At 49.8% G+C, this 23,039-nt stretch overlaps 1 long non-coding RNA gene across 1 annotated transcript; it reads right to left on the bottom strand.

The window, feature by feature from the left end:
* Positions 1–613: 613 nt before the first annotated feature.
* On the bottom strand, positions 614–2,050 carry LOC128137239 (uncharacterized). The gene is made up of 2 exons (XR_008233641.1): positions 1,781–2,050; positions 614–850 (listed from the first exon to the last, which is right to left on the bottom strand). It is a non-coding gene; the product is annotated as an uncharacterized LOC128137239 (long non-coding RNA).
* Positions 2,051–23,039: the final 20,989 nt, after the last annotated feature.

The raw sequence follows: 23,039 nt of genomic DNA, 5'->3' as shown, positions 1-23,039 counted from the left end.
ACTTTGATCCCAAATAACTGCTACTTGAACGGTGGTAGTGCTCAGCGATCCCAAACAAGGGTCATAATTTCACTGTCCTAGCTAAACCACTATCCCAGCAGTGCAATATTTGCTATCTACATGGAAACAGAGGCACCTCTTCCTAAGGGCCAGGTCACTACCTCAAGGTCGCTAGCAGCAGAAGAGCAAATCTGCTCCTGGCAGGTGACACTGGGCTCAGTGACCCTCCAGCCACGCAACGCAAAGTGCCAAGCTGTTGGTACCCTGCAGAGCAAGCGCTCTGGTGCTCCTTGCCTCTGTGACAGCAAAGAGGCAGCAGAAGGCAGCAGCAACATTTTTAAAATCAACACCACTTTTACGGAGCAGAGCTTGCAACTAGATCCACGCTTGTGTGTGTGTGCGCGCGCGCGCACGCATGCATGCATGTGTGTGCAAAATGCAGTTCAATGCATTCATTTATATTTCACGCATGCAATTTCCCCAAAAACCTCCCAGTCTCTACAAAAGTATGTAGTGTCTCTTACATGGCAATAACCACAGATTGTATAGTCGCACTGTTAAACAGGTCACACTATTACCCAACAGTGATATCAACACAAAAGTAGAGCTGGAGTTAAGCCTTAAACTCTTTTGTTATGAAACTGCTGATAATACACAACCCACAAGGAGGCAGGCCATCGGTGTCTGCCCTTCCCTTGCACAGAGACCAGATGACAGCATTATGGATGATGCTGAAGGAAAGGAACAGCGGTGACTTCGGTTTCCACCACAGGCAGTGGTGGATATGCCTCACCCGTCCCTCTTGTTCTCCAAGGAGGGCACCCAGATCCTAGACACTGGTGTCATCTGTCTAAAGAGGGCAAGTAGGAGGAGAAAAGGGGAATTAACAGATCAGTATAGTACCCGGGAGGGGAAGATATAGAAGGTGAGGAGGGAAAATGGTTGGAAAAACGGATAGCTCTTCCACAGCTCTCAGCCATGATCACCTGAAATGCTTGTGACCACATTTTCCAAAGGGGTCGATAATCAATGAACACCCAGTTTTGTCTTTTGAAAAACCTATTTTGACATCAAAATAATGGTGTGTTTCTTCTCATCTTAAGCCCATGGAGGCCACTATTATTTAAGGAAATTCACTGGCCAAAGCACCTTCTCAGCCTCAGCATCCATCCTTGGCTTTTTTAACTTTGAAATGATCCTGTATTCAACTCTGCTGCCCTGGTATCTCCACTCCCCTCAGTATTTCATTCCTAATTCTTGACATCTTTTCCTCTGAAGAGTTACTTATGGGCAAGAAAAATTGTTCTCATTGCATGTTCAAAAAAAAAAAAAATCTCTGTTGCCATGGCAGTGGTGTGGGTTACAAGCAACCATTTTAGCTGCACTAAGTTTAAAATGGTAACCAAGTTAACGACTCTTTTGTTTCCTTCTGGGAAATACAGAACCAATGCAATCAGCTCAAAAACAAGTGCTGGGACGTGTTTGCTCCTGTGGGCTTACGGGTGACCACCAGGCAGCCATGGCTGGTCCCCTCCATGGGCAACAGGGCTGACCCAGTTTCTCCTTGGAGCTGTCATGGCAACCTCCATGGTCAAGTTTGCTGCTTTGCATGGCAAAACCTTCGATTTCTGGCTACAGCAAAGCAAGAACACAAAACCAGTGGCTGTGTGATCGGGAGGGCAGCTCAGCCTTTTGCCCTGGGTCCTGCTCCAGAACAAAACCCACGTCCATGCGGTAGCAAAGGAGTTGGACACAGGAGGGAAAGCAAGATGTCACTTACTCTTTTCCATTCTGGTGCTGCTTTATTCCTCAGAAGGAAGCACATTCAGCCTGGCTTGATAAAGAAATGAGGCACACGCAGTCGTTTCATGTGTGCGCAGCATGGGGCAGAGCCTGACCCTCTTCCCTCCCAGTCCCCTCTGAACTCGAGGCCATTGCCCACACAGACCAAACTTGGCAGAGAGCTAGTCCCCTCAGATCCGTGAAATCCACGGGAAGAAGGACAAACAGGGGAGAGGGATCATGCCTCCGCACAGGGGAAGGCGACGGGAGGAGCTCAGCCTGAATTTGACATCGCAGGGTCTGCACAAGAGCGGCACCGGCTGAGGGGTGCCCACCTGGGCTTCTCCCAGGACCTCCAGCTTGAAGGTGGTTGTGCATTTACCCATCCCCAGCCGTTCATTAACCAGAGAGCTGGCTGCCCACAGCGACAAAGAAATGTCAGCACTTTACACTAAGAACCTTGTCAGCCTGAATGGGAGAGAAAAATGTTCCACACTGCGAGGCAGACACCCAAAAATCACTTCTGTGTCGCAGGAAGGAGGGAAAAGGAGAAGAAAAAAAAAAGAAAAAATGGCTGGCAGGTTTGATTTATAAAGGGAAATGAGCTGTAAGATAATGTGCCCGGACTGGCTAAGCTGAGGCGGATGCGAGAAAAGCAGGTGACAGCCAGCAAGCACCAGAAGAGCCCAGGCAGTGGAGAAGGAAAAGCATCAGCCTGCTCGGAGGGAGAGAGAAGCACAGAAAGCGCATGCTAAGTAGGAGAGCCGGGATGACATTTGAAAAGGGGAAAATTTAGGCCGAGTGGCAGGAAAAGCTTCCTGACAGAGAGATGCATGCACTGGAGCCATCCCGCGGGAGAAGCCCTGGAAGCCTCATCACTTGGCGTGCAAGGACCGAGCTGGAGGAAAGCTGCAAGTCCTGGAAAGGCCTTATCCAAAAGCTCGCTGAAAGTCAACAGCAAGGCTTGCTTTAATTACAGGAGGCTTGGCTCAGAGACGAACTCCACAGCCAGGAACAAGCCTGCAGGGAAGAGGGGAACTCCCAGTAGGTGACTGGGTGGCGGCGGGTCCCCTGCATGAGCATCCCCCTCCCCTCAGGAGCTGGGAAGCAAATGGGTGAGCATGATGGGGAAATAGATGGGGAAATAAAAAATCCCTTCTCCTTTAAGGCAACGTTATCTGTCGGTGAGGAGCTGCTCCGCTGTGGCCAAGGCAGAGTCAGGCCTCAGGCTTCTGTTAGTCTGGGCCCCTGGGAAGGCCAGCTGCCAAAAAAAAAGGCAATTTTGCTTTAGTCAGGGGGTAGGGCATGGGTGCGTGGGGAGGCAAATGAGGGAGAGAGCAAGGGAGCACGCATGAGGGAGCGAGAAGGGACATATGCACCGTGTTTCTGGATGTGCAGCAAGAAGCCCAGCAGGACGGGGCTCGGGACTGTGGGGAGGAGCGGATGGCTGCAGGCAGAAGCCAAGGCAGAGGCAGAGGAGCTCCGGGGATGATGCTGTTTCCCTCCTATCGAGAAGGAGCTTTGTCCGAAGAAACCTGTGTTAAAAACAGCCAGGGTGCTGACACCGTCCCCAGATCTCACTGAGCCACCAGCCCTCCCCGTCACAAGAGGCAGTTTCCCCTGCGGGGAGGCAAACGGAGTAATTTCCCTTGCAGGGAACTATCGCTGTGCCCCCGTCCCTGGGCATGCCGCTTGGCCGGCTGTGCCCAGCCAGGCCAGGTGGAGCCTCTCCCTCGTGGCACACAGAGAGCTACGGCACGTAGCCCCAGAGCTGCAGGCCAAGCTCGCAGGTACCCTGGTGTGAGCTGAGCATCATCCCACCGATTCCAGTGGTCTTACTGGGAGCCGGCATCATGACATCACCTCCACAGCATGAAACTGAATTTCAGCCTCCGATCCCACGTGGGTTCCTTCTACCCCCAAAGAAATCATCTGTGCGCCAAGGGTATCCACATATTCACGCAGGAGATGAGATAACCGGGCATGGGCAGTTAAAGCAGTAACTGGTCTGTGCACACAGCAGCCCTAGAAGTGCTCGTTGCATGTGCCATCCATCTCCCATCCTCACTTCTACTGCTGTATTCCTTTATTCGGATACACCGCCTTCTCCATTTAAACAGCAAACCCTGCAGGGCAGGAAATGACAGCCCATGCTATTGCCGAGCCAACAGAAATGGAGCTAAAGTGGAAAGCCTAATTTAAGACTAAAGTACAATATTAAGAGGTTGCACTTATTTCCAGATCAGGCATTACAAACCCAGGGAATTCAGAGTTAAATTTATGCTTAAAATAAATTCAAACTTGTTGAAGTGTGGCAATGTGCAACCAAGGCATACAAATAGCCTTAATTCTGTCCTGCAGTGACACATAACCATATGACTGTGATTAAAATGTTTTAGTACTTGTGCTCCTAGACTAGATTACCCTGATAAATACAATATTTTTTCATATTCCCTTGCTTTGCCCCTCCCCCGACAACCCTGTGCCCCAGATATTGCCACTAGCACAGATTTCACGGCCTACCAGGGAAAAAAAGATATATATCACAGGTCCTTCACATCTGTAATGGGAGCCCCGGGCTAAGCATTGTCTTGGAAATACCCTCCCTCCTACCGTCAGATCCACAGCCGCCCCTGCCCAAGGCTCTGGAGAGCACAACCTAAGTGTGCACCAAGCAGCATTTATTCCTGCTGAGGAGAAGGGAAGGGCTTTCCTCACACCTTTTATACCACTGTAGCCTACACTCATGTATTTATTTTACAAGCCCATTAAAACCTTGGGTTTAAAGTGTAGAGAAAATAAAAGAGAGACAAAGAAAAATCATCTGGATAAACAATTATGGCTTTTTGTCAAGGACTCAGGAGCTAATCGAGTCCAGATCTGTTCCACATTCCCATTTACATGCAAAATTGTACTTACTGAGCTAGAAAAAGTCAGATTAGCATCAAGAGTCAGCTCTGCCCTCAGCTATGTAGTGCAATCTCCGTGGAGTGAATGGGGGCTCCCAGGGTATAACAGAGGGCAAAGTTTGGCCCCAAATACTTGAACACCGTTTGGCCTAGATGCACATGGAAGTGGCTGCTCTGCACTTCAGTACAGTCTGAAATGACTCTCCAGAAGTTGTATTTACTTAAGAGTGTGGGTGGCCTGAATTGTCACGGTGTGTTTAAATATTTGGCACTAAATCACAGCTGTCCACTTATTTGCACTTTTGCTGCAGGGCAGCAGGAACACCCCTGGAATTAGTCAGCATCAGACATATTAATGAGCTAACAGATATATTATAGTTTACAGTTTAGACTTCTTTTGTTCACATAAATACACACCCCACCTCAGCTTATTTCCCAGAACAGCATATCTTTTCAAACATGTTGACTTTCTAAGCTTTATTTTATTTGGCCTTTATTAATGAGCATGCAAAGTTTTCTGTTACGCAGAAAAGCACCTTGCCCCTAGCAAGCTTTCTGTGCGTTACACACAATCCTGAAGAGACTCGTTGTGTGAGGGGAAACGGTCCAGCCTCAGAGAAGTTCCTCTTCACAAGCCAAAAGCCATCCTCTGCATGCGAAGATCCCAAGTAAATATGGAACCAATAACAACTGCGAGCAAAGACCTTTGCATACAGAAAGTATTTACAAAGTCTGTGTTACAAATCACATCGGCTGGAGGAAAACGCTTGCACCTTTTCTGTGCAGAAAGCAGGCGATCTGTTGCACAAAAGGAAAGAAAATCTGGTTCTCTGGGTTAACACTCCCACGTCTCATTCATCCCACTTCTTCACTGCCAGTAACCTTTTATAAATCACAGGCATAGCGTAAGTCATGATTTAATAACTCACCGAGAAACTGTACGGGAGGACCGCAGTGTCGGTATCAATTCTTTGTGACTTGTATGCCTAATGGATGCTAATTGCAAATCATAATCATTTTTTATCAAACAAAACACTAGAGATTTTACCAGGGTAATGCTCTAGCATGGAGTCAATGGGAGCCAGTTTTGTGTGTGTGTGTGTGTGAATAAAAGTTTTTCATCAAAAAAATGCGTATTTGCTGACACTGAAGTTTCTTGTGGGAATACATCACTTTTGTAATTAAATTTTCATCTGGAAGATTTTTCAGGTCAAAAATGGAATTTCTGGTCGAAATCATAGCGGGGAGGAACACACAGGAAGCCAGGCTCTGAACCGAGCACCGCCGAGCCTCTCGCATCCCGAGTACTTGGCTTAATTACAGAGCCAACAGCTCAGCTGCCATATGGCCACTCCTCGCCTGGTCTTGCTCATTTTTTTGCCGTACTCCTCCAGCGCCACTTCCCAGTTCTCCCTCCGGCCCCTCCCAGGAGCAGAAGGTGCAAAGCCACGGGCTGAAAGCATCTGCCTGCTTCGCGATTGTATTTGCCGGGAAGCATCCCCGAGGGGGTGGTTGCCTCCAGCCGGAGGAGCAACCCCACCACCAGCAGCCGCTCTCACCAGCGCAACAGGATCTGGGAGAGGATGTCTGGCCATATCTGCCTTCCCTTCCATGTGCAGGAACACGCCGTATCAGGAGAAAGCACCTTCAGTAAGGGCATAAATGCATCCCCCCCGGGTGGCTGCACAGCTTTATCTGGAGCGGTGCAAGAAGCGAAGAGAGCTGAGCTGCCGGCAAGCCCTCCTACCCTCACAGCCTGATTCACCAGAACGGCCCGGCTGCTTTTTGCCACCATGATGACACACCAGAGCTGCAAACCTGGTTTAACCGGCCAGTTTGAGACGCTCTTGTGTCCACAGAGTGGTAAAGAGTAGCTGGAAGGGGCCAGCCAGCCCCTCCATGAGCTCCTCTGCATTGCAAACCTCAGCCAGGCTGCTGCAGCAGAGGTGGGGACCGAGCTGTCACCAGCCACAGCGCACAGCCCCATCCTCGGTTCACCTTAAGGAGGGTAAGTCAGTCAGAAGTGGTTCAGCTCATCCACCACAGTCAAATGAGTCTGAAACACTGTTAGGAGGGATCAAAATCACATGTGCGTGTGCGGTTTCACAACACCTCCCTCTCCCCACCGCCAGCCACACCAGTTTCCTCAAAGAAAAGCAGAACAGTAGAGCACAGACCCAAAGCTACGCTGTGATGTATTAAAGCCTTGTTTTTCCCACTGCTTAAAGAACTGACCCAGCCCCCTCAAATGTTCCCAGCATATTTGAATTGTGAGTCAGAGACCACAATGGAGATGCTTGCCTAGCTTGACAAAGTTTAAGTATCTCCTGCCAAATAGTAATCGCTGATTTTTTGCTCTGTCACTCATGAGTCCTGTTTCCACCGCCCTAACCGTGCAAAACACACTGCCTCATTGAGGAAGTGAGGATTACTTCTCAGATGCTTACCTGTAGCATCTCCAACTTCTCATGGTCCCTTTTGTGGAGGGCGCTGCTAACAAACAGGTTGGAAACTTGCCTGCATTGAAAGCTCGCTTCTCTGTACCCACAGTGGAAGCAATGAAGATAGAGGATGGAAAGAATAGCAGTAATACTGAAAAGTGACGCCAGGAAAAACTTCATCTTTGCAGGCAGGGTCTAACATTTAAAAGAAATAATAATAATTCGAGACTGAGATTTCCACAGACTGGACTAGCACCTCATTTAGCAAAACATCCTAAGGCTTAGGAGTTAATCTGCAATGGACCGTCATACCCTTCACTGGGCCACCACCACCACCACTGCAGTAAACTTTGGCAAAAAGGAGCAGCCAGGCGTAGGAAGCACCAACCATGACGTTCACCATAGCTAAAGCCGCTGCCTGTCACGGGTTAGCATCCAAAGTGGCAAAATAAGTTTTCACTGCTCTTTCTTCTGCAGTGGCAACAGGGCTGCAGCACTGAGCGGGGCTCCGTTTTCTCTCCCCATCATCCAAACGATTCACACAGCCCTGCTCAGGGCTAAAAGGTAGAATACACTTTTGATTATCATTTTACCATAGGTCACACTCATTTCCTGTTTTTTTTAATTTCCCTACACAATTATGAGTGCTAGAAACTTTTTTCTTAATTAGCTTTTTCCCCCTCCCCTCTTTTTCTTCCGTCAAAAGCCAAGATTCTCATGCGATCTCAGCACTCTGGCAGAGAGTCATAAGGGCTTCAAGGAAATCCCCGAGTATCACAGTGCAAGGCTCGCTCTGCAGCGAGGAGAGCTGGCAGCACCGCCGTGCACCTCAGCACTCCAGCTGTTGCTCCAGCGGTGCAGCCGTGTCAGGAGGAGTCCGAGGACCAGCAGCTGAGAAAAAATTCAGACACAACCAAACCCTCCAATGTTACATGAGGCCAAGGTCGTGCGTGTGTGTGTGTATGTGCGTGAGCTCGCTTTATTTTTCTTTTTTTTTTTCCCCACCACAACTAGGCTTAATATTTCTTCAGAGGATTCATGCTCGTACTTGTACCAAGAAAACCTTCCCATTATCTTCTCCATCGCTCGGGCTGCAGCACAGCAAGCAGCCTGCTGCTATCCATCCCTGCTGTCTGGGGTTTGGGACAGCTGGGCTGCAAGACTGGCGAGATGGGGGAGTTTTCAGACTCTGAGGTGCACGAGGAGGAGAGAGATCGTTTTGTGCGCTGCTAATCTCACTCTGCAGGAGCACTGACTTTCGCCTCTTTAGCACCTGCCATGGGGAGCTTGGGGGTGGGATGTGGGGGCAGCAAGAAAAAAAACTTCAAGCAAGATTTACTCCCTTCCTTCTTAGTTAATGCTTGCCCAAAAAAATGATGCAGAGGCGGGGGGGGAGGTGAATAGGTCTGAGTGGACTTCACATAACAAATGCAAACATCACACTTTGACATCTCTCTGCTTTTAGGAAGGAGGAGTCTTTGACTGAAGCTGTGTTCAAAGCCCTAGACAGCGACCCAGGAGCTCTAGGATGTTCTTCCCAGCTCCACCTCAGGCTTGAAATTTCAGGACTGTGGTGACTTGCTGACAAACCTGAGCCATGCTAAACTGAAGATAAAATACCAGCGATCCTTTTAAACTTCCCATCCCCCGCAAGCACGCGTTGCTCTGAGCTGTGCACATGTACTGACCTCTCCCAGCTCAGTCCTGGCGACAGGGTGATGCACGGCCCAGACCTGCACTCCCTGAATGCCCCACGGGCTTTCGTCTAGCACGGAGCTAGGCACTAGAGGTGCGTAAGAGGGAGCAAGAAAGAAAAAGAAGCTGTTGCAATGTGCAACAAATACAGATCCTAATATGGATGTTAGGATCCTGAAACAACATGGACCCTAAGCCCATTCAAATCAATCAGTGAGGGCTTCCAATGCCTTTACTAGGCTTCGGCTGAAAACAGTAAAACCACTAGTAAGTATCACAGCAGCAGGAATAGATTTTACAGTCCCAGCTGATGGGTCAAACCCTGACCTGATCATCAGCTGAACTCATCCACAGAGGTGATTGCTCCAGGACAGCCGCACTGGCAAAGCCATGGGGGTGGGTGGGAGAAGGGCGCTTGTTCTCCCACCTGCTGCCAGTTGCTTGGTGACCAGGTTACTTCACATGTCCAAGCTTGAATATGACATCATCTGTGAGCAATAAAATATGTCCATTAAAAACCACCTATACCAGCTAGAGCTATTGACAGGAGACAGACCAAAACAGCAGGCAAACGGGGCTACCATAAAGTTGGAGCGAGAGGCCTCAAAGCTCCTTGCCTCACGCAGTTCAGTTGATGCCAAGCTAACCAAGCTTGGAAGGAGAGCTGCTCTTGCAAGGGGGTCTTCTGCAACCAGCTGCATGAGACCACTGTCATCTGAGCTGAAAGAAAAACCCTATTGTATGGCCACGGTAGGAGGCTGGACCAGCTAGTGCAGGGGGATGCAGTGCATTTTTAGAGCACGGTATTCTGGACAACAAGCTTTGGAAGGTGTTTCTGGGGGCTGAGCCAACCTCACAGTGCTGGCCCCAAAAATATTTCACACGTGCCCGTCTTAAAAAAGGCATTTTAAAGAAATCTGGATTGCAATCTGAACGCAAGCAGCTCCTTTCAGCTCTCCATCCTCAGAGGCAACACAAGCAGATCAAGCAATTCAAGGGGCATAAACTGGCCCTGGTAGAGCCTCAGCCCAATGTCTGGGCTTGCTCCTTAAGCCAAAAAGAAAGAAGGCGGCTGCAAAACCATTGCATATTGACCTGGAAAGTTTCTAATGCTGTTTGTTGGAGCAGTGGCTACCACCAGGAGCACGCCAGAGTCCTCTCCCTGGTAATGGGCTGCCACCGAGCCATCGGCTGGGCTGTGAGATTGTCAGCTGTTACTTAGCAGCCCAGGCGACTCGCATTACAAAATCTGGAAGAGAAATGGAAGCTGAAACCAGAGAAGCTGCAAACAAGGGATAGCAGCCTCCCGCAGCAGAGCAGGACAGGCTGCCCACCGGGAGTACCTCCAGCGCTTGGGAGAGGACAGATTTTCAGTGCTGGGCACTCAGAAAACCTACGTGAGCACATGTATTTGCACGATGCGCAATGAACCTCTAGCTCTGGACACAGGCACCGGCCCCTCGCGTCTGGCATTCAGACACGAGGACTTCAGAGGCCTAAAACAGGGGATGCACCTCTCTGCCGGCCCTGCTAACTCACAGCAAATGTCCCCCCTCCAACCCACCGCTGGCACCTCCATCCCCAGCCATCTGCCAGGCTGATACGCCCTTACAAACGGGCTTGGCAGAGCAGCCTCCCCAGCCAAAGTAAGGTTTGTATCAGGGGCTAAAGATCAAACTGTATCTATCTCTGAACACACCTTTGTTAGTTTTGGCTGCACCCTTTCAGGTATCACCTGCCTCCTCAGGCAAACACGTTCCTACCCCGAGCACCACGAGGCTGCTGCGCTCCTCCGAGGACTGCTTTCGCCTGGCAGGCATCTGCGCGCCTACCGCATCCACGACGGCGGCGAGCCGCCGAGGAGGGAGAGAGCCCCGGGACTAACGCGGCTGCGGCAAGCGTGTTGCAGGGAGCGGAGGAAGGAGCTGGAAGCAGATTCACGGTCAGGCTGCTGTTTGGCTTTGCTGGAAACAAGAGTGGAAAGCTGGCACCACATCCAGCCGCCCCAACAAACATTGCATTCATATGCAGAGCTACGGAGCAAATGATCTGTCAGTTGTTCATCTGGAGAACAGGTTTCACCAGCCTGGATTAAATGATTACGTTGCCGCAGCATGTGCTTCTTGCTGCTTTTGGAGATAAAGGAAGTAAGGCGAAAGTACCGCAGAGAGAGGCCTGACCCTGCAACCCAGCTCCAAGCACCTTTACTCTTGGAGAAGGTTCGGACCGGCACGGAGTGCGGGGGATGCGGCGTGAGTGCGTTTAAAAGGCAGCATTTCAGTGCTGATGCGCTGAAATCGCTAGTGCAAGAGAACACCTCGTTCGAGTACAGGAGGTGTATACTTTGCCTCACGTTACTGCCTCCAGATGCGCACCAGACTGCCTGTATTTCTGAGCCTTCTGCTCCTTGTTCCCACAAAGCTGAAGGCAGGGTGAGTGCACTTGGAGGTCTAACAGCACATGTGCAGCAGCGACAGGCTCCACGAAAGCCTGCGTCCTGCCTTCACAAAACCCCTGTTGAGTGACTCCCTTAGGATGTAATTGCAGTCGACTTCATTCCAGGCCGTGAGCATATGTCTGGCTACGGACATTACTGCGAGCATACAAGGAAAAAAAAAAGAAACATAAAGGAGAAAGTGCAAAACAACACTCTTGTAATCCAAGCCCAGTTAGGATAACGGGTGTTTTCCTCTATAGGAAAAGGTTACTTCGCTACCTTTGGCAGTCTGGCCAGCTTCCCTGCGTTAGTCTTTTGCAAGGCAGAAAAGGAAGCCTGACACCATCTTAGCAGACTCAAAACCACAACATTGCACCAAATCCGTGGCCCCTGGCAGCACCCCCTGAAGCCCTCTAGAGCCCACGCGGGCAAAAAGCAGATGCCCAAAGAGCCGACTCAGCAGCTTTAGGACTCTCCCAGACCTCGGGGGAACCCTTGCACGGGGGAGCCCACCGCATCTTTCTTCACTCCGTGGCCCTTGGCGGTGACTGGAGCTGGCCCCATGGCCCTGTCACTCAGGGGAGGATGCATCTGCGGTGGGGGTAGTGAGAGGCGCAGGGATGCAGCCACAGCACACCGTGGGCAGTGGGAGCCAGAGCCACCGCCTTCTGCCCCCACCGTGTTTCGCAAGATGAACGGTAGCAGCAGTGCTATCGCTTTTGTATTTGCCTTTTTTTTTTTTTTTTTGTCTTTCCAGATTGAGCAAACCCACGCATCGGTCCATAGCTCACCCTCAGGAACTGTACAAACACTGCTCTGGGGGAAGCTTCCTACAATAGCCCGCAGCATGCACCCAGCACCCAACGTTCCCAGCCCAAGCGGTTGCAGGCTGGCAAATCTCTAAGCCATGCAAAGTAACGTCTTATCAATGGGAAGTGTCAGACAGGCCTAAGCAACACTGAGCTGCCCTCCCCACACCAAGTGGCTGTGAAAACACGTAGGATTTGTCCAGCTGGGATGGCTCCCTGTCAGGCATTTACATTTGTGACTCGTGGACGAGTCTTTAAAAATACATTCTGGTGCACGTACGGATGTACTCCCAGATATACTTACATCCACAAGCACATGACCTAGGAGGTGGGTTCGAGCTAAAGTGACTCAGCCTCCCAGTTACAGGAACAAAATTAGCAACCACTCATAAACGTCTTATGTCTTAGATGGGGCTAGATGGCACTGTAACTTAGTTAATGTGCAAGCCCTTTGCCTCAGGAGATTTCACTTTGGCATTATGATCAGTGGAAAACCAGGAAAGCTGGTGCTCCCTAGGGTATATTTTCCAGAGCTGGGCTAGTAACTCACACTGACAGCCTGATTCAACACATTTTCTAGGTACCTAGTTAGGAGCTGTGTCCAATAATTTAGTCATTCTCTGGAATTTACTTATTTTATTTTTTTGAGCAAATAATTCTTGGCTTGCGAGCATTTAAACATATGTTTTTCCCCAATACTTGGCCTACATTTTCCCTGCTTTAATTTATCCCATTTCTCCTCATTAACCCCTGCCCCCCACCCCCGTTGTTCCCATGCTGGATCCCTCTACCTCTCCCAGGAGAACAGCGATGAAATGCCATTCGCTTCCCAGACCTCCTGGCACATCACCCCTTCTCTTCAGGGTCAGCTCGGCGAGGCAGAGAGCCCTTTGGCCCTGAGCCCCTGAATCACTTAAGGATGCACAACTGAAACAGAGCAAGGCAAAGTGGTGGAGGGAGGCGAGGACTGGGCTTGCACCGCAGGGACCTGGCTGTATTCAGGTCAGAGCATTCAGGTCCCACAGCCTCAAGCCTCTGCCTGAGCCAGTTAGGAGATGAACGAGTAAGGATCTGCCCTGATCTCACACCCAGACCTTCCAGAGCCTCTGCACTCAAGCGAGCACGCCGTGGCTAATGGCACCGTGCCACCGCAAGGGAATGGCATCCACATGTCTGGGGGGGAAGCAGGGGGACGTGCCGTCCTAGTGCAGCACATCTGCCTCCAGGGCTGGGAAGAAGATGGCCACCTCTTTAGCAGAGACCATATCCATCACATCTAATACTCAGATGAGTATCTCTCTCCCATCATTTAACAAGAGGAGCAGCCCTCTGAGAAAAAAAAAACAACTTTTCCCAGCCGAGAATCCCATCAGCTTCCTGACAGCCTGGGTCATTCGTGCCTGTGAATCTGCCTCCCCGTTCCTCAAGTAACAGATTAGTCACGTACATTTGCAATGGCAGGGATTCTGCCAAATAGCTGAGGAGCAGGGCAGGAGGAGGAGAACGGCAGCATGACGAGAACAGGCAGAGAAGGGGAGAGGAGAAACGAAATGTTTCTTCCTCTTCTCCCATGCCCCTTTGGTTTTCAACAGCGTTTGCATGCACAAGCTGCAAAACAGCTGCATCACGTGCTGGAGGTGAAATCCAGGCGTTATCTAGCCGAGAGACTTGGACAACCCTGCCTCTCCTCTTTCACCGCCAGGCTGGCAGGAGCATCGCCCAGCAGCCACAACGCCGACAGCTCCTCTGAGGTTGGGACCAAAAGCCTCCCTAAATACGGACGATGTTTGGCAACTGGGAAAACCTCTCGCTTGAGCTCCCATCTTCCAAGTGACTGACAAATGCCAGACCCCGGCAGGGCTGACAAAGGCTCGGGGCTGCACAGTGTCCCGCTTAGAGGCAAGTCACTCAGAGAGGAAAACAAACAGGCAAAAGGTCCCCAATAATCCAGCTCCCAATTAGTAGGTAGCTAACTGCAAACAGTTACTTCCTTCTTCCAATAACATGCATGAAAGATCACCGTCGTTGTTGGAGCAGCAGCGCGTGGAGCCTGTAAGCAGGTCAGACTGCTCCTCCGTGCTGTACGCGCTCGTGTCAAACTGTCCCTGTCCTGACATGCTTCTAGCTGCAAATGCCCCTGTAGGTAACAAAGAGGGAGATTCAAAGCAAGAGCACCTGAGTGATCCAGTAACAGGAAAAAAAAAAAGCAGGCTGTTTCGGGTCATCTGATGTGTGCACACATTCCCAGACGCTCAGTCTGTCCCCTGTAGCTCAGGGAAATGCTAAATGGGCAGCATGGCCTGGAGAAACTGTAAAGAGGGGGAAAGCAGACGAGTGCCTGGGGAAAAGCAGATGAGCAGGTTTTCAAGACAAGCATCGCTACTGCAATAAGAGATAGGGACACATGTAGGCGGTCCCTGTCCTGGTAATAAGTAACAGCTACAAAACTCTTATTAACCCCTGTAAAACACGTCGGTCCTGCCAGTACGTCCATCACGAAGCTATCTGTCACATGTTAGCACTGTGGTAGTCACTTCAGCTGTCCCAGAGGAAGACGGAAAACACGGCAGGCCGGTCACACCATTCCATATGCCAGCCGAGGGGAGTCACAATCTCGAAGGATGCATCCTTGTTATGATAAAAGTGATGCTCCCCTCCTGTATCCTCCACCTTAGGGGGCAGCGCTGAAAAAGGAGAATAAAATACAAGCATCACTTTCGAGACAGGAACCTCACCATTTCACACAAAATACCAAAGAAAACCTCAGAAATCTTCTAGCTTTCCTTCGCAGGAACAAGCAGGCATGGGGCTAGGCATGAGCATCTGCTCTCGTGCATTCACCCGCAGCCCAGCGCAAGCCTGGCCCCATTCACCGGCAGGGATGGGAAGAGCTGGGCCCCTTCTTCTCTTGCCATCTCACTTCCCAGAGGGGAATTCAGGGCACCAGTGGCCTGATACTGGCAAGAAAAGTCCTGTCCCATGCGCTGCCATGCTTCCCCACAACCCCATCTAAAAGCTGTCCCATTTCAGAAACAGCATGGGGAAGAGGGGGAAGCAAATAAACCAGAACTCTGATATCTGGCACTACACCAGGACATAGATTAGACCAGTCAATCATTTTAATCGCCATCCAACATTAACAACCCATTTATGCAATTTACTCTAAAATGCGCATAGCACTATGGTCTGTTTATAATGCTAATTGGGGCAGTCCCGAACCAAACAGCCAACCTAGGTAACAAATTATCTATTTGGGGGGATTTTTTTGGTTGGCTGTTTCCAGAACTGCACTAGAATACTGTTTTGCTTAGGTTTTTGCTTCAATGTATATATTTTTGTCTGTTTACTTTTCAATCTCATGTATTTGGCAGACAATAAAAAATGCAGAGCAGTAACCGACACTACACATACTTACCATGTGACACGGGATTATTCTTCCAGGGCTCTCACATCTTGTTCCTGTCCTGCGTATTTATTTTTGTACTCCTGTGAGGACTTGGATGCTCAGGAAGGATGCCGGGTTTAGAATTACTGGACCTAAGTAGCTGGAGGTACATAAATGAGCAGTATGCTGAGACCTGAAGGAAGCCGATGGCTTTACTAGGTCATCAGCTAACCCACGCAGCCAGGAGTGCAGGGTGTCAGTGAAGGAGATAAGCCAGGTCCAAGACAGACCCCAGCACAAGTCTGTGGGAGTTTTGTGCTCCACAGAAACACTTTACTCTCCCTTAAGGAAGAGGGAACATCGGAGAGAGTTCCTCCCCCTCCATCCACACCATTAACGCCTCTCTGTTATTGCACACACTGGGAGGGATGTGTTGGGTACACAGAAGCTATTACCTGCCACACACTGAGCAAAACCACAGAGGAAAAGATGGTGCAGCCTCTGCTCTGGCTGTGTCCATCCCACATGTCAATGAACAATAAAAACAGAGCACTGAAAAATAAAACCCAGTGCTTCAAAAAGCCCCCAGGAGAGTATCTTCAATGGTATCATTTTTTTTTTTTCTGCTTCTTTCTGATCCTTTTTTTACTGTTGAAGTTGACATCTTTTCCTCTTGCTGAACCAGCATTTCCTGACAGTAAACCATTGTCAGAAATTTTCCGTCCAGCTCTCAAGTGGATTTCAACACTCAGTGCTTGTGCATGCTTGTGAGAAGAGGTTAACATCAATCTCAGAAAATTATCTACAAGATGTGCAAAAGGGTACCACCAGCGAGGAGCAGCACCTTCATTTGGAGAAGTTCAGACACTAGCTAGTTTCTGTGCCTCAAAACTGGGGTCAGCTCTTCTCTGCTTGCTTACGTCTGTAACAGCAATCCTCTTTCACATGTTTACTGCCCAACTGACCTGTCACTTGGAAAAAATCCTTCCAATGGGGAACACTGCCTCTCGTGACACAGCACATCCCTTTTTGAACACCCTGGAGACATTCTGATGGTTTTAAAACCAAACATCTTGGAGAAGAGCATTGCTCCCCCAGTAAACAGCAGTACAGACAGGCCTCAGAAGCTAAACAAGCAAGGCAGGAGCTTGTGGGAGGAGATGGTAATAAATACAATAGCCAGCTTCTTAATCACCGCCCCTAGTGCCTGATAACCATTACCTTGTCACAGCTGCCCTGTGCCTAGTGGTGACGGGCCAGCTCTCCACGCTTGGAGGACTTTACCCAGCAAAATTTCTCCGGGGATGAACATGCACTGAAGTGTAAGCACACCCACGTAACTTTTTAAGAACTTGGAAAAGAAAAATCTCCTGCACCATCAAAGAGCCGTCAGGCACGAGGCAGCCCCAGAACGGCAGCCCCAAGTCTGCAGCGGTTGCACTCCAGCAACCCCAACCGCCAAGGTTTTTTTGGAAGCGGGAAGGGACACAGTGAAAACCAGCCTGTCCCCATTCAGAATTTCTGCCTGCAGGGCACTCAAGCCAGAGCTGCCTTAATATGTTTTTAAAGGAAGGCAAATGACAAGCAAGGCATCTTTCCCTTCAAAACCCAGCACTCCTCCTCCACTGAGACATCTATAACTGCTATCGTCTGCTTAAGGGGCAGTAACTTCACCAGCAGGTGAAGCTGGTTTATGAGGGGGAGGGGGAAGAGTTAATCCAAATTCATCAACCCACCCGCTGTCATCAGCCAGCAGCTCTGAGCACACTGGAGGGGAGGCAGGGGGGTCACGACATCCCAGCAGCACGTCCAAGAGAGGATGCCTTTTCTAAAGGACACAGCTGATTCATTGCCCTGCTTAAGTATCTCGGGCAGTTTCAGCTGCAGAGGCCTGACCTGTTTGGCAGCAGCCGGCCAGCATCAGCTGCCTCCTGGAAAAGGGAAATTAAAAATAAAAAGCTTTGAAATGACAGAGTGAGCAGAGGAATGGGGGGAAAAAAATGGAGGGGAGGGGAAGAGGTGGGCTTGCAGTCTCTGGTTGGGTAACGGGCTAATTCCCCCCTGCTCCCTGCCTGTGACTCCATCTAATTACCCTGTTTCCTCTGAGCTGATTGGAAAGTGGCCTTGTGTCTGGAAAAGGCCGTAAGCATCTTACATGCATCTGTTCCACCTAATCCCTAATAACTAGTGCCTGTGTGTTCGCGGGGAGGAGGAGGAGGAGGAGGAGGAGGAGGTGGGGGAGGACAGGCAGGGAAGGCCCGGGAAGGGTTTCCCATGTGGGCTGCCATGTGGCGGTGGGCAGGGCTGCCCTGCCACCCGGGCTGGGGGCTTTCGGGGAACTAACACTGTTCCTCTTCTGCCCGTTTCACAATCCGGAGGTCCTTTCCTCCTTCCTCTTGTAAGAAAGAAAAATTTTATTTAAAAAAAAAAAAAGAAGAGAGGGCCGGGGTGGGAAGAAGGACGCGTTTTGCTGAGCCTCGCTGCAGTTCGGATCTGTTTAAGCCACTCATTTTCCCCTTGCCCTAATCCTGCGTTATCCTTTAGGAATGACGTTCAATTCCTGAAGGGGGGTGGGAAGTGCTCTCCAGGGCCCCGCATGGTTTGCCCAGGAATTTGGATTGCACTTTTTATGTGCAGCTCTGGGAAGGGGCAGAGGGACAATTATGCAGCCGTTTAGTAGCAAGGCAGGCACATTTTCAGCGAGCTCTTCCTAGCGGGAGCTAATTCAATGCGAGAAGAGCGCAGGGATAAACAGCTCCATTTGCCAGTAAAAGGATTGTCACATCTGGAATTTACACAAGTTACGAGGAGCCAGGAGCCACTATTTTGTTTCGCTCACACCGCGTCGTAAAACATGTTAGCACTTTAAAAGCGTTGCGAAGCAGATGCACGCAGGACAACGTCTCGCAGAACCTTGCCATGCCCTCACCCTCCACTGCTGTCAGCAGGGGACACCGGGCTCGGCCTCGCGTCTTGCTCAACACCCTCAACTTTGCTCCAGCCGCTGGGAAGGGAGGCTTTTGGCCTCCGGCACAACCGGCTGGCGGTACCAAGTCACATCTCCACGTGACAGCCCCGGGGGGCTCCCGGCCGGGTGAGGGACCCGCTGTGCCCCCTGCACACCTCGCAGGGGATGCCAGCCTCCCCCCCAGGCTCAACCCACATGGAGGAGGACTCAGTCGCCGATCGCTTTAAACCGATTTCGAAAAGGTTGGCTGCGCCTCTGTGGGGTGTTTATTTCCAAGTGCTTTCCGCGTTTATCCAGCCAGTTTTCCACTGTTTTGCTTTGGGATTTTTGCAGTTGCAAGCTGTGAGTGCTCCTCCTGCAAGAGCCTCCTCGCTCATCCCTCAGCACGCTAACGATGCCAGAGGTGGTAACAAGTCCCATGGGCTGAGCCGCACCTGGTTCCCGTAGGAAGCCCTCATCCTCACCCCAACAAAGAAAGACTCTGGGAAGCATCCTGCGAGAGAGAGCGGTGGGATACAGGTGCCCACAGGCTGGACCCATCCCATCCAGTAACGGTGGAAATAATAAAAAATTAAGGGGGAGAAAGCTGAGGCCAATGGCATTAGCCATTGCTAATGGCGTTAACTGAGAATTTCATCTTTGGTGCTTCATACCTGAACACAGCTCTTAAGGATGAGCAAGGCAAAAGCCAACAGCCCATCTTTTCCAATTTGTTTTTTCTCTCATTTTGTCACCAAGCAGCAGTTACCCAAGAAACCTGCTGCCCACTGACTTTCATGAAGGACCGAGCCAGCCTGGGTGGGAAAACAAGTATGAGCACAAAAGTCATCTCTCGGCCCGCCGTGCCAGTTGTGAAACACTGTGCAGAGGTAAAGGCCTGCAGGTTACCGTGTAGAAACCCAGCCGTGATTTACACCTCCTCCTCATCCTCCCACCAAGGGATGAAGGGCTGCCTCGGGGAGGCTCACGTCACCCTGCAGAGGACCGGCAGCATCTCTGCTCGCTTTGCTGCCTGCTGGCAGGCCACAAACCCAACTTCTGTGAGTCATCCACCTAGCCCATCCAGCAGCAGATCCACTGCCCGGAGTCCCACCAGCACTCACACACGCCTGTCGGGGAGCAAAACTCACACCAGGGACGGCTCCCCCGCAGCGGGATGCACAGCACCGGCCCTGTGAGGGCCACGTGAGACGGGGAGAGTCGGCCGCCTTCTGCTTCAGCTCTCGTGACTGGCTGGAAAAGCGAAGTGAAAGAGCATGACGGGAAGCTGCAAGGTCACACTTCACTTGTAACACTGTCCTGCTGGTTCATGGGCTTTCCTTTTTTTTTTATTTTATCAGAAAGTGTTGGTTTTTATTTTCTCATCAAGATAACACTGTGTTAGCTTGATGAGAAAGATGCACCAGTTGAACTTCAGCTTTGCTAGTGTGATGCAGAAGGCATCCCACATCACTAACTAAAATTTAAAGCCCCTCGAGGTAAGTTGGTGCAACTTTCCTATGAGCACAGGCTCCTGCCAGTTTAAGATTAGCAGCTGAAAGAAAAAAAAAAAAAGTGTCTTCAAAACCTCCATCTTTAGGTACCAGATAAGTGGCATAAACCCTCAAAGTAGTGTGCCCAGAACCACTGGCAGTTTTCTGTTAATTCAGCCTGAAGTGCTGTGAAAATGGAGGCCACCTTCCTCCCAAGCTGCAAAGACGGCTCCAGTGAGGAGTGCTCATGGCTCCTGAAAGTCAGGCTGTGCACCCGGGGCCCTACATAACCCTCTCGGAGCCTGCTTAGACCCCTTCTTTTCCCCCATTCTTAAAAGAGAGAAAGCAAACCCTGAAGCCTGAGCCCCTAAGCTGCGAAAGCATGCCTGAAACAGGCAGGCCACTGAAAACGCACTGTTTTTTCCCCACCTCTGCCTGCTTTGGTTCGTCAGTGCCTGGGAGTCGCCTTGTGCACCCCTGGCTCCCAAGACTGACCGCATTCTGGCTGTGACCACGGGTACCCCAGTAGCACGGACTTGCCTGAATGTGCAAGGGTTGGCATGGAATATAAACAGTAGCAAGCAGATGGTGTTTTAGGGTGAGAAAACATCCAGTTGATCAAATTTATGGCCAGAGGTTGTGCTTACAATTACAACTGCAGTCTTACTCCCTCCTCCTCAATATCCCACCAGCTCCAGGTAGGAAGAGACCAGCCGTGCCACAATGGCTCCAGCCCTCTGAACACCTTTTCCACAGCCTGGTCGTTGCACCCTCAGGAAAAAAAAAACCAAAACCAACCAAAGCTGTTTCTCAAAAGACACACTGGCATGAACTCTGCCCCCAGCTACACCTCCGAATGATGGGAGCTGCAGAGGGATAAGGAGGAAGAAAGTCGGGCTTGAACAGATCTCCTCTATTAAAGAATCAGCGCAGGAGGACATTTACTTGCACCAAAGTACCAAAGACAAGCTAGGTATCCAAATACTTCTGAAGACCGGGGTTTGCCCAGCTGGTCAAAACTTACCTGACATTTACTTGCAGAGCTGGGAGGAGACCATGGAGGTATGGCCATCTATGCTTCCCACAGTTAGTGCCTGTAGCAAGAGCAAGTGACCGCAGTTCAGGAGCCATGTCTCCTGGCCCCATGCTCTACACAGAGATCTGCAATCAGTCCCTCAATATCTTGCATTCTTTGAGATCCCTTTTAAACCCTTTATAAGGGTGTTCAAAAAAACCAGAAGTCTTTACATGACAAATTCCACACGCTGCATACACAGACATATGATGGTTTTAAAAACTGCTGAAGGAATAAATTCACTGTATCCTGATTTATGCTCTGCATATGGCATGATGCTACTAGCCTAGATGTATGAAATAAAACAATAGCTATATTGTATGATAGGGCTTAGCATGAAGAGGCCCTCTATTTTCTACTCTGCTTTCACTGATGTCCTATCTTTCCAGGATAAAGCCTTCACAAATTTTCAGTTTGGGGATACTGAGCAGATTTATTCTGACACCCTTCTCTGGGGAAAGTCTGTAGCTCCCAAAAGATGGGCCATGGATGCAGCATCAGTGCAGTGACAGCCCACTGAAGGGCATTCGTTATCGCCCATCCCAACTGAGCTGATTAATCCTCGATAGCAATGGCTTATTTTAATTGTCTGAACTCTGTTAAGGCAGGACCGAATCCCCTTAACTCCTCTAATTCTAGGAGCTGGATTTTCAGCTCGCTTCATGGGATTTTTTTTCCTTTCAGTCTTGCACTCTCTTTGCACTAAGTCACATACCACAGACCATACCTCGGGAAAAACCGATCTGCAGGTCCCTGTCCCGGCCAGGGGAAAAGCTGCTCTAACTTGGAAGATGGCCCTACTTTGAAGGTGTCCCTCCAGAGGTCCTTTCCAACCGAAATGTCTCTGAGATGAAGGCATTATACTACCTGAACAGGGAGAAGCAGAGCCGAAGCTGCATGAAGCTGGGCTGACCCAGAGCACAGTTGGGGCACTAGGCTCCCCTGGGAGCCTGGAGATGCCTGACCGGGGGGACATCGCCTGGCCAGAGACGCACGGTCTCCTTGGGGGCTGTTGATATTCAGCAATGGGTTAAAAAAAATAATGCCATGCCAACGGGCATCGGGACCGAGTGACCGCTCCTGAAAATGTCAGCTGATAGAGCTCGGCCAGGGCTAGGCAGCGAGTGAACTGGCAGAAGCACCAATGGTGGCTCCGATCTCCCCATTCCCAGATCTCTTCTTTAGCCACAGGCTCTGTGGTAAAAACTTAACTGCTGCAACTTTATATAACAATTATGCCACCATTGGATTTCAGAAAGCACCTGCAAAATCCGGTTAACTTACCACACCAAATAAAAGAAAAAAATAAGTTGCTTCACATGAGAAGATAAAACAATGGCATTATTTTCAAGGGTGAAACATTTACTGTTTATATTTAAATATAACCCCCTATTTAAGCTATTAACCTAACTTTAATGCAAATCCTTGAGAACTTTACCTAATATTCTCTAATGGGAAAACGTAAATGAGAAATTTCCAAAGCAGATAACGAACCGCTTTTACAAACAGCAGAAGGTATTTCATCCACACCACAAACGTTATAGGCAATCCAGCAAGGGGCTGAGCAGACACAAACCATACACATTTCCATATGAACTGGTGTAAATCAGGAAGAATTCAACTGGTCATTAAGTGTAACAGAGATCTAGGTTTTTGCTCTGGCTGTAGCTTATTCAACTACGGCTTTATACTTAAATACTTCTACAGTATCCTTCACACTGGGACTTTGGGGCTCCGAGGCAGTCAGTGATGCAATTAGATAAAAGACCAATTTAAGGGCTATTTGACTTTTCATCCTTACTTCTTAGTGCCTTGCTTTTGTGGGTTTAAAGCATAATCTTTTGACTAATTAAATACATATGAATATTCTGTTGCCTGCACAATGAATATATAATTAGACTCAGGAGAAAGATTATGTGCTCTCTAGCTGATACTAACACTTCAGCATAAAGGTACCCCAGACACCACTAAATGTAACCTATGAGCTTCTGCTAATAACATGCTGCCTCTGATCTCCAGAGGATTATCTTACTCTGGAGCTCTTATAGGAGCCGTATATTGAAAGG

This window comes from Harpia harpyja, chromosome 1 (assembly GCF_026419915.1).
Source record: "Harpia harpyja isolate bHarHar1 chromosome 1, bHarHar1 primary haplotype, whole genome shotgun sequence".
In the NCBI taxonomy this organism is placed as follows: domain Eukaryota; kingdom Metazoa; phylum Chordata; class Aves; order Accipitriformes; family Accipitridae; genus Harpia; species Harpia harpyja.
This window is presented reverse-complemented; position numbering and strand designations above follow the sequence as displayed.